Source organism: Monodelphis domestica, chromosome 3 (assembly GCF_027887165.1).
Source record: "Monodelphis domestica isolate mMonDom1 chromosome 3, mMonDom1.pri, whole genome shotgun sequence".
NCBI classification, from domain to species: domain Eukaryota; kingdom Metazoa; phylum Chordata; class Mammalia; order Didelphimorphia; family Didelphidae; genus Monodelphis; species Monodelphis domestica.
The window spans coordinates 390,923,191-390,938,803 of NC_077229.1; the positions used below are offsets into that span (position 1 = coordinate 390,923,191).

The 15,613-nt window shown below is 34.0% G+C and overlaps 1 long non-coding RNA gene across 1 annotated transcript in view; it reads right to left on the reverse strand.

Moving 5' to 3' along the window:
- Positions 1-5,014: 5,014 nt before the first annotated feature.
- The window catches only part of LOC103095282 (uncharacterized), a 30,517-nt gene continuing 19,918 nt past the window's right edge, over positions 5,015-15,613 (reverse strand). Inside the window, exon 3 of the long non-coding RNA XR_464077.3 lies at positions 5,015-6,293. This is a non-coding gene — a long non-coding RNA (uncharacterized LOC103095282). The remainder of the gene's footprint in view (positions 6,294-15,613) is intronic.

A 15,613-nucleotide genomic window follows, 5' to 3' on the forward strand; every position in this document is an offset into this window, starting at 1 on the left:
AAATGTGGCAAAGGGAGCTGACACAAGAATCCTGAAGTAGTCTGGCCAGGTCAGAACATGGCAATTCTGTCATATTCTAGGTGGAGATGTTACAAGACTGATATGATCCTTGTCACTGCGGGAGCTTGTTATCCTTGCCAGCTAAAAGATGTGAACTTTTTCCCTACCCCATAGTTAATCACCAATGAAAGTCACCACTGTGTCTAATGCTAATATTTTTCTTCTTTTTTTTCTGAACGTATTACTTCAGACCTAATGTGTGTAGACAGTCTATTTGCATGTGTGTTTGTATTTAATGATTATAGATCTTTTGTCTTATGTCCCAAGGAATTATTTAGTATATTAGAATGTTCCTTTCATTTTTCTTTTAAAACCAGAATTCAAAGAAAACTGCTTTATGGGACCCTGAATACACCCAATCCAACCACCCAAATATCTCTTCTAATTCTGTACTTATTCTCTCTGTCTTAGAACCTTCAAGATTCTCTAAAGAAACTTAAAGTCTTTTATGATGGAGTTAACATTAAATAAAAAATGCCTCTGAAAGGCAGAGAGCAGATATCCAAATGCTGTCTTGGACATACATTATCTGTGTAACTTCAGACAAACCATGTAACTTCTTTTGTTTCAGTTCTTTCATCTGCTAGGCAGATGACCTGCAAGATTCTTTCTAGCTCTAGAATTATGACACTCTGAATAAGACTCTACTTGTGTCTAAACTCCTGGGATAGAAGTTTATGTTGTGCCCTAACTATCTAGTAGCTAAGACATCAAAGAGTTTTCTTTTCCCATGTCATGAATCAATAAAAATTTAGGATTCTGTCCTTAGAATTTTAGAGCTGCAAAATCAGCTAATGCTACATGTCTTGCATCCTCTTCTCTAGGCCTAGCAAGACTATTCAATTTTTCCAAGGTAACAGTTACCTTATAAGACAAAATAAACATTGAGATGTGGACATTGGAGGTGAGGAATCAATATATCCCCATCCTGTTCCATAAAGCATTTAGAACCAACCCAAAGGGTAAGATGGCATTTTGGAGAGTTTATGGAAAATCTAGATTTAGGGCTGGGATACAATTGAAGTCATACCTTACAAATGAATGATTAAAATAATGATTCCTGAAGGGAAAAGTAGAGAGGATTAGACCTTAAAATGCTCAGACAGTAATAGCTTTTCTTTGCTTTGGGTCCAAAGTCTTTTATTGCTTATTTCCTTGCAGTTATATTCTGGTTTTAATATTAAAATAATATTGGGATTAAAATAATATTGAAATTCAAATACTATTTAATATTAAAATAACTAATTTACATTTATAATTAAAATAAATCAAAAGAAAAGATAGCTTAAAAATAAGTAACAATTTAATCCAAGAATTTTTCTATTAGTTTCTTTTTCCTTACATCCCAATCTTTTTGATGTAATCAAATATTGAAAACCAGGGGAATGCATAAATAATGTAAAAATAAGGTTGACTCAGTACAGATAGATTAATACTTAAGTTTCTCAAAGAATATGTTGTAAACAAATAACTCTAAAATGCAAAAATAACAAATTCAATACTTCAAGAAACAATAAGGCTATTGAGGTGTGGTAAAGAGAGCCTTGTATCTAGAGTAAGAAGAGATTTCACTTTTTTTGTCCCTCTCTTACATTTATTATTTGTGTAACAACAAATTCAATTTCTCGGAATTTGTTTCCTCTTCAGCAAAAGTGGGAATAACAATATTAGAATTCCCACTCCATAGCTTTATTGACTAAATCAAATGAGTTAACATGGACAAATCAGTAGGTCGATGTAGTCTATTATTAATTTAAATATGTAAATACACATTCTATTTCTTTCACTACTTTAAATTTTGAAAGGCTTTTGAACATCTTTAGCAGTGAATCAAATTTTCTATTTGTATAAATACAAAATAAGGAATAAAAGCAAAAAGCATACTTTAAATAAATTCTAATTCGAGTGTTTTTTTTTCTTTTTCAGAGTCCGTTGTATTATTTCCTCATCCTTTTTCAAGTTTCATAAATATCTTTTATTTCAGATCACTATTGCTAAACTCATGACTTGGCAGTATATTGCCTTGGCTTTTCTCCATTGCTGTTCAGTGATAGGGTGGGCTGTAGGGGGATTTTGTGATGGGAGGAAGGAGCATCTTCACATAATACTTCACTTGTTTGGAAAATTTCCAGCTTGGGAGAAAGGGGAGTAAGATTTTATCCATTTCTTTTAAAATGCATTACATAAAAATAATGTCTCCTCAAAAAAAACCTTCTGAATTATGCAATCCTTTCCAGGAAATGGTAAGCTATTTTTCTCAATTGTATTTAAGACAAAACTTATGACACTTCAGAAATTTTTTATTTAGCATTTACAATATTTAGTAAAAAAATGCTTTTTATAACATTTTATTAAGAAATACATTGAATATAATTATGTATACATATATATGTAGTTTTACTGTATTTCACAGAACATAATTTACTGCAGAACAAGAACTTTACAAATAATCCTTTTAAAACATTTTTGCTATCTACATTAGAAAGAGATCTAAACCACATATTAAACAGTTAACAGACACGAATGGTTATCTAAGATGTGGGAGCAATTATGAAAATTATTCCAAAACATGTAATCAGATACTAACAAAATATTTTATTTTACAGTTTAGCTTTTGAGCAGGGTACCTTTCCTGACTCAAGACAACTCATAGATTGTATTTTAATGCTTGGCATTCCAGAGTAATTAATTTCTTTGATGTCTTACTTTAGCAACAACAAAAAATATATTGCTGGCCATGATTGTGACATTTTCTGGACTTGTTTGGTCGTGAACTTTCCTGAAATTTTAGAAGAGTTGAAGCTTATTGGCTATTAGAACATGGTGGCAATAAGGTTAGGATCATGGAAGTGGTTGCTATGCTGGTCAGCTAGCTCCATTTTGTCATATGATCACACAGTCCAGATCTCACCATAACCAGCTGTCTTGTAAATACATACCACTGGTCACAAGGGGGACTGAGTAGAAGAGTGTGGATAGACCAATGCAAATTTATCACCTCTAATGGGAAAAGCAATTCAAAGCATATGCCTGACTGACAAGTATTCAATAGAATCAGCATTGCCTGCACAACTACAGCAAGTTATTATTACTAATGATTCTGAGGCTGCCAAAATATTTTGTCTATTTAAGTCTGTGGCAAAAAAAAAATGTTTTTCCTTTCCTTTGTTTTTGCATTGTCTTCTGCACCAATTCAAGCATATTTAGAAACAAAACAAAGTTTGTTAACTAATTTGCACAATTTAGAGTAGTGCTTTTAGTCAGGTTTTTAGAAAGCAATTAAAAACTTTTTATTCCATTTAGAAACTATGATCCCATTATTTTTTTTTAATTTTATTTGATCATTTCCATGCATTTTTCATTAAAGACAAAGATCATTTTCTTTTCCTCCCTCCCACCCCCCGTGGCCGACGCGTGATTCCACTGGTATCATATGTGTTCTTGACTCGAACCCATTGCCATGTTGTTAGGATTTGCATCAGAGTGTTCGCTCAGAGTCTTTCCTCTGTCATGTCCCCTCAGCCATTGTAGTCAGGCAGTTGCTTTTCCTCGGTGTTTCTACTCCCTCAGTTTGTCCTCTGCTTATGGATAGTGTTTTTTTCTCCTTGATCCCTGCAGATTGTGCAGGGGCATTACACTGCCACTAGTGGAGAAGTCCATTACGTTCGATTATACCACAGTGTGTTTGTCTCTGTGTACAATGTTCTCCTGGTTCTGCTCCTCTTGCTCTGCATCACTTCCTGGAGGTTGTTCCAGTCTCCATGGAATTCCTCCACTTTATTATTCCTTTTAGCACAATAGTATTCCATCACCAACATATACCACAATTTGTTCAGCCATTCCCCAATTGATGGGCATCCCCTTGTTTTCCAGTTTTTGGCCACCACAAAGAGCGCAGCTATGAATATTTTTGTACAAGTCTTTTTGTCCCTTATCTCTTTGGGGTACAGACCCAGCAGTGCTATGGCTGCAATCCCATTATTTTTAAAGACATTAATTTTAAAATATAGTTAACTTACACTCTTAAAATTCTCATTCATTCATTGTAACAGTTCTACTATTTACTGCCTGTAAGTCAGTTAACTCCCAAAGACCCTAGTTTTTTTATCTGTAAAATTAGGTTTAGAATTAATCTCTACAATTCCTTTCAGTTCTAAATCCTACATTTCCTATGATCATTCTCTAAAAATGGTCACAAGTTTGCAGACTCTATGAAGTTAAGTCCATATTTAACTTCTCTTTGTTTTTCCCTCATATCTAACATAATGTACTCTACATTCAATAATAAGCAATTAGTGGTTGAATCAGTGAATTTTTTGAAGGTTCAAAATAATTATTTAAATGCATCAGTTCTGTGAATAAGTTAAGTGGCATAGAGGAAGGCGCACAATAACTCTGAAATCTGAGAACAAGTAGCTCTATTGGACCTCAGTTTTCTCTGATAAGTATAAGCTCAATGTACTCAGTTCCTGGCTGTGAATGTCATCTAATGTGCCTTTCAAATCTATAACCAATGCAATTCAATTCATCTTTTCATCTCTCATTGTCCTTACCCATAAAAAATGGAGTTTTACTCTCTGACCTCTAAGGTATAAATCTTGGGTTCTATCTTCATTCACACAACGGATTTTTAACTGAGAACAAACAAATAACAATACTGCCTCCATGCCAAGATCTTTTTATCTTTCTATTTACCTTTTCCTTCCTTCCTTCCTTCTTTCCTTCCCTCTCTTTCTTTCCTTCCCTCTCTTTCTTTCTTTCTTTCTTTCTTTCTTTCTTTCTTTCTTTCTTTCTTTCTTTCTTTCTTTCTTTCTTTCTTTCTTTCTTTCCTTCCTTCCTTCCTTCCTTCCTTCCTTCCTTCCTTCCTTCCTTCCTTCCTTCCTTCCTTCCTTCCTTCCTTCCTTCCTTCCTCCTTCCTTCCTTCCTTCCTTCCTTCCTTCCTTCCTTCCTTCCTTCCTTCCTTCCTTCTTTCCTTCCTTCCTTCCTTCCTTTTTCTTTCTTTCTTCTTTGTTTCTTTGTTTCTTTGTTTCTTTGTTTCTTTGTTTCTTTGTTTCTTTGTTTCTTTGTTTCTTTCTTTCTTTCTTTCTTTCTTTCTTTCTTTCTTTCTTTCTTTCTTTCTTTCTTTCTTTCTTTCTTTCTTTCTTTCTTTCTTCCTTCCTTTCTTTCTTCCTTTCTTCCTTTCTTCTTTCCTTTCCTTGACTAAAAGGAGCAAAGGCCTACTTATATTATGTCATATGAATCATCTCTAACCTCTACGTCTCAGTCCACTCATCTATAAAAGGAAGATAAACATAGTTGTATTGTTTACCTCACATAGATAGGAGGCTGCTACAAAGAAAGTATTCTGCAAACATTACATTACTATAGGTATATGGGAAATAGAAATTCACAGTAGTTTAACCTCTGGTGCTGTTACTACCTAAATCTTAGTCCTTCATTGATCTTTTCAAACTCTTAGGGTGTGTGCTGGTGAATGATTATAAACAACAGGTTCTCAAAAAATGTACCTGTGACATACATTGAAATTTAACCCAGAAAATGAACATTTTATCCATTACTTTCTTAATTATAGAAAATAAAACAATAACAAATCAGATCCTTACTTTTTAATGTTTGACAATTTGGGGGAGTAATTGCTCACTTTAACCATTTAACAGACTATTTTCAATATGCTTCTGGGTTAGCTCTTACTTTCTGTGTAATTTTTTTTTTCTATTTTAAATGTAAGAAAGCCTATTCAAGTGTTTTTTGTTGTTGTTGTTGTTGCTGTTTGTTTTGTTTTGTTTTGGATTGGTTAGCGTTTTTTTTTTTGCCTGGAATTCTAATTTCACTGGGGTGGGAGTGAGAAACACTCTGTTCCAGGGTAGGATAGTTATTTTATGAGACTTACAAACTTAGAGATTTGAATGCAGTCAGGAGAGGATAAATGTCTTGATCAGTTTACAGCCAATAGATGTGAGCACATCTTTTTGGTGCCAAGGCCTGCTTTTTATTCACTGCTTCACTAGTCTTGTTTCCAAGTCAGAGATGCCAAAATTGCTGATTTTCATATCAGTAGTAAATTGTGGTCCATATTAAAGTAGTAGTCAACACTTCTTTAGGGCCAGCCCTTCTCCATTTTCTTAAGAAGATTGTTTGCTTTCACTTCCCATTACAAAAATGAGCTTTTCTTCCATATTTTAGTAACATCCTTATTCAACTCAATGAGCAATTCCACACAGTATCAAGGTGACCTGTGAATTGAAATGTTTATTTAGGGTGAGGCCAGTTAAAGTCTGAGTTCAAATCTTGCTTCTTACAATAATGGACAAGTCACTGTATTCTCAGATTCTTAATTTCCTAAATCCTCAGTAAAATGAAAATGACAACAATGCATAAAATAACTGACAGAGCCCTTGTAAAATTGAAATGAAATGATTGCAGATCATATATAAATGTCGGCTATTTTTATTAAGTCCTAAGTAGCTAGAACTCTTAGTCTGGCTCTTATCAGTCTTTTCCTTTTAGAATGACACACAATCATATATTAATTCACACTGAGCTATTAGCTACTTTCTTTTAAATTGTCAAACCACTCCCCAAAGCAGGTGCATTTAAGAAAAATACAACATGGAAATTATTAAGTAAAAAGAATGAATCTCAAAGTGTAGAATTTCAGGCACCAAGACCTCTCATTAGTAGAACATATTTTAGGTCAATAGGTCCTTCTTTAAAGTCTTATAACTTTATATAATCTTATATAGATAACTGTTTTGTATAAATTTGAAGCACACCATTTTTTGCATTCTCTCATTTTTCTTCAGTTATAGAAAGCAAAATGAAAAACTAAATGACCATATAATTTGTTTATCTGGAAGGTGATGAGGGACTTAGAGAACTTGGCAATTCATGGTAGGGAAGGGAAATGCACATTTATTTATATAGTACTTTCCCTGTGCCAGGCATTGCACTAAGTGCTTTACACGTATTATCTCATTTGATCCTCTTAACAACCCTGAAAGATAGGCTGTGAACCTGGACAATTAAGTGATTTGTTCAAAGTGACAAAACTAGTATGTGTGTTAAGTTCTGATTTCAACTTCCTGATTTCAGACACAATTCTCCATCCATTGAGCCAACTAAACATCTTGATAATTGCTATTGCTGAACCTCATTTTAAATTTGGCTTATATATGGTTTGAAATTTTAAAGAATATTAACTATTAAAAAGAGATCTGATGTAAATAGATATGAAATTCACATTCTCTCTTGCTTTGCCAAAGTAACATTGACTGCTAAAAAGAACAAGGGAACTTTAAAGGTAAATGTCTGAGCAATATACACATTTGCCCAATTTTAAGAAACCTAAAGTATCTAATTTCAACTTTTACTCTCACAAAAGATTAATAGGGCTTGACTATTTGCATTAGAAAAATTCCTCTGTTGAAAAAATATTGTAGAATTACCATTTTCAAAAGATCAGTCATTTGTGGAAGACCCAGAAGTTGATGAGCAACTCAAAATTGGAATTCCAAGTCAGATTACCAGGAAGGGCCTCAGTATATATGGAGGAAGAAGTTGTTGTTTTTTTTTTCTAGTTCTTACCTCTACTCAAACCTCTACAAAATAAGGAGTTATATCCAACAGGAGAAGAAACTTCAGCTATCTACATGGTTTAGTACCCTAAAAACCCATATGCTTCAAAATATTGAAGAATTAACAGCAGAGGATGATAATTCCTCACATTAATATACTCACTGGACCCCCTTTTTTAATGCTTCAACATATTCCCAAACAACTAGCTTGACACAGAACTCAACTATTCCCTTTCCTTTCTCCTAGAACCAACAAAATAAATAGTAGAAGACTGTTCTGAATGAGATAGTAGCATGGCACCAGAGATCAGTTGGGAGTACTGAGGAAGAGTGAGAACTGGCACAAACCACAAGTGTGTGTGTGAATGTTTGATGCTATTTAAACTGAATAAAGAGGTCATCATCATCCAGTGCTTGTCTTCTAGAAATATTTGGGACAGACACTGTGCCTGGAGAAATGTGAATAATCTGGCTAACATAAGAAGAACCTTAGACAGCTTTGAGAATTAGTGCCCAGTGATACTGTCATCAAAGAGGAAGGAATCAAAACATGAGTGATTATGGAAAATAAGGTTTAATAAAAAGGTCTGAAAAAAACCCCCAAAAATCTCAAGAGGAAGAAACTCATTTTAAGACTTTGAGCATAAGCAGATAAACCATTAGAGAAGATATTGATAACAGAAGGTGATATAGATTCTAGATCTGCTAAAAGAATCCAGAAATTTCTGAATAAATATTGCAAGCCAGAAGAAAATGAACCATGTGATGAAGCAGAGGATCTTGTGGATTCCCAGAAGAGCACATAATCATAGCTGGATAGCTTAAAAGAGAAATTAAGATTGTGAATGGAGAATTTATGGCCTACACAGCAGAAATAACCAGCAGAAAAGAAAGATTTGAAGTAATGGTGGCGTTTTTCACTTAAAAAAAAAAAAACAAAAGAAAATAAGTAAGTGGGAAAGAAAACATGAAGAAGTGAACAGCAATCTGAAAAAGACAAAAAGCAAAAATGTTAAAAAATAAACATTATATGCACATGAACAAAATATAGTAATCTTGAAGAGAATGCATTGAGATAATATAAAAGCTTTAGATTTCTCAGAAGAATAGGACAAATCAAAAAAAGAACAGACAAAGTGAATACTGTTAATAAAAGAGATAAGAAAGAACTACTCAGAACTTCTGAATATATAAAACAAAATACCAATCAGCAGAATCCCCACATTCAGAAAAACAAAACAAAACCGAGCTAAAAACCTATGGTTCAAACTCAAAAAACGTATGGTTTTTAACAAATCCAAAGATAAACTACAAATTTTATTAGTAACCCAGAGAAAGACTTTCAAATATAAAGGAAAGGAAATAAAAATAACATAAGCTATTCTGTATCCACCAGAAACCATTGGAAGGAACAAGGAAATGTATTCTGAAGAGAGAAGCTCAAATTGCAACCCAGGATGATCTACCTTGTAACCTGGTGCTGAAGCAATAAATGAAAGAAGATCAATATTTAATATAAGTGAGGCATTGAAAGCATTCTTAAAAAGAAAACGACATGAAGATATTATTAATTTTTCAAATATCTCAGACAACAGATATTCAAAGTTAATAAACACAGCAACCAAGGGGAATAACAACAAAATAACAAACATTAAGAGATTACTTTCTAAATGTACCCAAGAAAATAAAATTTTGGGAGAGGGTATCACTGGTGAATGCTCTCAGGGAGGAATAGAAATATTCTAGAAATGGAGACTGGCTATATACCCTTAAAATGGATATAATGTACAGAAATCTCATCCTTAGAGATACCCCTTAATCTGCAACAGGAAAAGAGGAATCATAGTCCTTGGGGTCAATTGACACCCAGAAGAGGAAAAGCTTCAGTCTGGGGTGATTTCATGGAAAATGGGAGAAGCTCAGAATAGCAAGAAAGAGGAACATGACACCCAAACACATTAAATATAGATTTCATAGGGTAGCTTAGTGAATAGAGCTCTGGGGCTGGTGTCAGAAAGACTTGAGTCCAAATCCAGACTCAATAACTTATTTATTGAGTGGCCCCGGGCAAATTATTTAATCTCTGTTTGCCTTAATCAACTGGAGAAGGAAATAACAAACCACTCCAATATCTTACCCAAGAAAACTCTATTGATAGTATGATCCAAGGGATCACAAAGAGTTGATCACTCCTGAAAAACAAATTTCAATATAATTGTGTTTTTTTATATCCCATATATTTTATTTATGCATTTTAAAACAATATTACTATAAGGAGTCCTTTAGTTTCACTAGATTGATAAAGGAGTCTTGGATTTAAGAATTCTTGCCCACCCTATTTATTTACTTGACTTTGGTAGCAGAGCTTATGGCAGAACTTTTTTTTTTTCTCAAGGGTTGACCCCTCCTATGTTGGTTGTGGCATTTGGTCTAGAAAATAGGAATGGTGACCTGGGATCTTTACATTCCCTCAGGTTCTTGGACTGAAGTGCTTGGAGTGTGTCTACCAGGTTTTTTGTTTTGTTTTTTAATTTCTTTTTTAAATTTTTAAATATTTTCCATGTTTACATGATTCATTTTCTTTCCCTTCCCTCTTCTTTCCCTCTTTCTAGAGCCAACAAGCAATTCCACTGGGTTGTAAAAATGTTGTCACTTGATACCTATTTCCATATTATTCATTTTTGCTATAGAGCAATTTTTAAAGCCAAAACCCCAAATCATATACCCATAGATAAATGTGATAAGTGATGCCATATGTTTTGTTTTAGCATTTCTACTCCCATAGTTCTTTCCTCTCAATGTGGATAGCATTCTTTTACATAAGTCCTTCAGGAATGTCCTGGCTTGTCACATTGCTCCTAGTAGCAAAGTCCATTATATTGGATTTTCCCACAATGTTTTACTTTCTATGTAAGGTGTTCTTCTGGTTCTGCTCATTTCACTTTGCATCAGTTCATTAAGGTTCTTCTAGTTCATTTAAAAAGCCTCTTGATCATTTATCCTTACAGTACAATAATATTCTATCATCATAGTGTACCAAAATTTGTTCAGCCATTCTCCTATCTATGGACACCCCCCTATTTTCCAATTTTTGCCACCACAAAGAATGCAACTATAAATATATTTTGTACAAGTATTTTTTCTTATTATTTCTTTGCAGTACAAACCTGGCATTGGTACTGCTGGGTCTACCAGGTTTTGAGAGTGGGTAGTATTTGAGGTAGTGGTGGTATTTTGAACCCTTTAGAATAAGCCTTTTCATTTCCCCCTCAGATTGCCTTTAAAAAAATAAATCTTACCTTCCATTTGAGAATTAACCCTATGTAATGCAGTAAGGGTTAGGCAGTGGGGGGTAAGCGACTTGCCAAGGCTCACATAGCTAAGAAGTTTCTGAGGTCAAATTTGAACTCAGGACCTCCTATCTCCAGTCTTGGCTCTCTCTATCCACTGAAACACCTAGCTGCCTCTCTCAGAGTGCCTTTTTTCCTTTAGCTAGACTAACTTGCTTACCCTGTCAGTGGCAGCTGATCCTCATAAAATTACTAACTCCCTATGAATATAATAAAGGCAAAGAAAAAATTCTGTGAGATGCTATGAAAGCAATTCTAATTTGTTACAGATACCTGCCCCAACCTTTTTTCTAATCATGGCACCAGTTCATATGTACCTAACTTTATTATTGTCACATATCTTTTGTGAAGAACCTTACAGAATATCTCACTGAAATCCTGGTGTTCATTTCAAATCAAAGGAGGCAGCATGCTAGACACTTGAGACAAAATTAAACCTTCCTGCCTTCAAGGAACTTAATTTGATTAGTAGACAAAGTCAACAGTTGCCTAAGAAGGAGTGAACAGAAATTACTTTCTAATAGGGCAAGAAATTAGAGACACACAATATGTAAAAAAAATTGAATAAATTTAAGTGTAATATTATTTGGTGTATTCCCAGATCATCTAAGATATAGACACCCTAGTGAGAAAGGGCAGAAATCTCCCTCTGGAAGAAGATATTCTGTTATCCTCTACAACATGGGTAGGAATAGCCTTTTTCCATTCGCTGTGTAGCCAAAATTGACATCTTTCATATTACTTGACTGAGAAATTATTAATAGAATGATGGAACTAGAATTAAGTGGAACTGAGAAAGATTTCCTGTAGAAGATAGGATTTTTATTTGAGTCTTTTATTTTATCTTATTTTAGATGAGTCTTAAACCAGTAGTCTGAGATGAGGAGGGAAAGCTTTTAAAGAATGAGAGAGAGTCCAAAAAAATACCCGGAAGCACTCCATCTAGAAATGGAGCATTTTCTTTGCGGAATAGTAAGGAAGTTACCTGGAAGTGGAGGTAATAAGATGTAAGAACCCTGGAAAAATGAGGGGGTAGAGAAAAGTTCTGAAGTGCTTTGAATATCAAATAGAACATTCTGTGTTTGATCCTGGAGGTCATAAGTAACCATTAAAGAGTAATGAGTATGGAGGTGAAATAACTAGACTTATATTTTTATGGAAATCACTTTGATGGCTCAATAGAGAATAGACCAGAGAGGGAAGAGACTTAAGTCAACGAGATTGACTGTAAGGCCAACACAATAGTCTAGACATGAAGTAATAAGAACCTACACCAGAATGGTGACAGTATCAAAGGAGAGAAGAAGAAATAATTGAGAGATATTGCAAAGATAAACTTTATAATCCTTGGAAACAGATTAAATATATATGAGATGTAAAAAATAGTAAAGATCCCAAGATAACAAATAGATTGTGAGGTTTACAAAATCTCCCTTTTCCCCTTAAAATATAAATCATGATACTGGTCCTTCTCCAATCCTCTAGTATTTTTCTTATTCTTCTTTCAAAGATAACATAGAAAACTTAGTAATTACATCCTTCCTTTTTAAAAGTACTCTGCTATGTAGTTTGCTCATATCTGAAACTCTGAATGGTCTGAGAGGAATTACTTCTCTTGCCAGTTTTTCACTTTTTCAATTCTCTATCAGTTGCATTCTTTCTTTTTTTTTTATTCATTGTAATACAGGTTTCATATTAATTTTCCTAAAACCCCGCTTTAGTCTTATTATTCCTTTGCTCACTGATTTCTTAATCTTATTCTGATCTTTATCTTTATCCTTATTCTTATACTTTTATTTGTCCTTATTCTTATGCTCATTTCGTTATCTTTATCCTTATCCTATTGATCTTACTCTTGCTGAAATGAACCTATAGGTGATAGACAGAGCTCCTAATGAGCTATCCTATCATTGCAGGTTTAGACATGCTTTGTAAAAAAACACTTTTTTACAATGTTCCCTGGGACACTGAAAAAGATGCCTTGTTAAGATCACACTACTTGCATGTGAAAGAAGGTGAAATTTAAATTCAGATCCTTCTGATATACATGCTATTATACTTCCTCATTTCTTCCTTTGGCTTATTCTTTATCTTGTCTAAAAAAAAGACCAAACATTTTACTCTCTAATTAGAAGTCTTAAAATATGACCTCAGTGAAACTTTCCAGTAGTATATCCCACTGAAGCAAAGTGTGATCCTTCTTCCCTTTTTTAAAATTTTATTTTCATTGTCATGCAAAAACACACTTCTATACTGGTCACTGATGTAAAAGCATACTTATACATAACCAAAACCCCAAAATAAAACCAAACTGCACTGATGTGAAAGACGACTCCAATAATTCTTTTTCTGGAAGTGAATAGCATTCTCTGCCCTGTCTTTTAGCATTGTCCCAGATCACTGTATTGCTGAGACTAGCCAAATTTTCACAGATTATCATCCTACAATATTGTTGTTATTTTGTACAATGTTCTCCCAGTTCAGCTTATTTTGCTTTGTATGAATTCCTGCAGATATTTTCTGTTTTTTTTTTTCTGAAATCATCTCACTTATCATTTCTTATAGCACAATAGTATTCCATCATCAACATGTACCACAATTTGTTCAGCCATTCCCAAATGATGGACATCCCCTTAGTTTCCAATTTTTTGCTATTGCAAAAATAACAGCTTTAAATACTTTTGTACAAATGGATCCTTTCCCCCTTTCATTATCTCTTTGGTATATAGATCCAGTAGTGATCCTTATGTTCTGGTTAACTGGGAGGCAGTGGTATAAAACTCAAACAGAAACATGTCTAATAAGGTTTACTTCCTGCCTCATATTTGCTTAGAAAAAAATTAACATTATTCCTCTTGCATTTTATTTTTAATAATTTTGTTAACTATTTCCTAATTTTATTTTTTCATTTTTTATTTAGAACATTTTTCCATGGTTACAAGATTTATGATTCTTCCCCACCTTCCCTCCCCATTTCTGGAGCTGACAAGCAGTTCCACTGGGTTATAAAGGTATCATTGTTAAAAACCCATTTCCGTGTTATTTATATTTGCAGAAGAGTGATCTTTCTATGCCAAAACCCTAATCATAGCCCCATCGAACCACGTGATCAAGCATATGGTTTTGTTCTGCATTTCTGCTCACACAGTTCTTTCTCTGGATGGGGATAGCTTTCTCTCTCATAAGTTCCTTAGGATTGTCCTGGGTCATTGCACTGCTGCTAGTAAAAAAGTCAATTACATTCGATTGTGCCACAATGTATCAGTCTCTGTGTACAATGTTCTCCTGGTTCTGCTCCTTTCACTCTGCATCAACTCCTGGAGGTCTTTCCATTCCCCATGGAATTCCTCCAGTTCATTATTCCTTTCAACACAATAGTATCCCATCACCATCAGATACCACAATTTGTTCAGCAATTCCCCAATTGAAGGGCATCCCCTCATTTTCCAATTTTTTTGCCACCACAAAGAGAGAAGCTATAAATATTTTTGTGCAAGTATTTTTCCTTATTATTTCTTTGGGGTACAAACTCAGCAGTGGTACAGCTGGATCTAAAACCCTTTGTGCTTAGTTCCAAACTGACCTCCAGAATGGTTGGACCAATTTACAATTCCACCAGCAATACATTAATGTCCCAATTTTGTCATATCTTCTCCAACATTTATCACTTTCCTTTACTGCCATATTGGCCAGTCTGCTAGATTCCTAATTACATTTTAATTGATTTCAGGAAAAAATAAATTTTAATCTGATTTGAAAATATTGCCTGCAGGCCTGCTTATTTTTTTTAAAACTCTAATAAGAAGGATATGCTATTAGTCTAGGAGTAAGAAAGATTAGGTTCTAGTATTGGTTCTATCATTGATTAATTCTAAGTTGTTTGTCAGACCTTTTGGCCTTAGACTTTTTATCTGTAAAATGAAGTTAAACTATGCAATCTTTTATGTTCTCTTCTATCTGAAAAGTCCTAGACTAGCATAAAAATTTTTTTTAAAAAAGGATAACTACTCACTGTTCTCTTAACATGCATCTGTTCTTTCTGAATGGAATGTGCTCCTCCCAGCTCAACTTTTCTAATCTAAATCATGCTGCTACAGGCCTGCTCAAGTGTCATCTCATCTGAGAAGCTTTCAGCTGGTTGCCTGGCTCCTAGAGAACTTAGCCTTTGCCATTCCTAAGACATTTATCACAGTAGAAAGAGCATAGAGTTAGCCACTTAACTCCTCAAGGGCTATTTGATATCATACAAATGACCTCATCACTTAGGTGTCTTCTAATCATAACTTTCTACAACTCCAAAAAAGTATACTCCAGATATATGTCTATATGTGTGTATGTATACATATATGCATAGATAATTGAGAGAAGATAGAGATAGATAGATAGATGGAGAAATAAATGAATGCATAGAGAGATGGATGGATGGATAGATAGCTAGATGATAGATAAATCAATAGAAAAATAGATAGAGACAGAGAGAGATACACATCCTAGACTGCAAGCTTTTTAAGAACACAGTAAATTTCATTTGTACACTCTTGAATCTTACCCAGAACCCAGAAGAGTTGGTTTATCTAAGTATATAGGCATACATCAATGTGAATGATGAATGTGAATGATGAAAGGTTT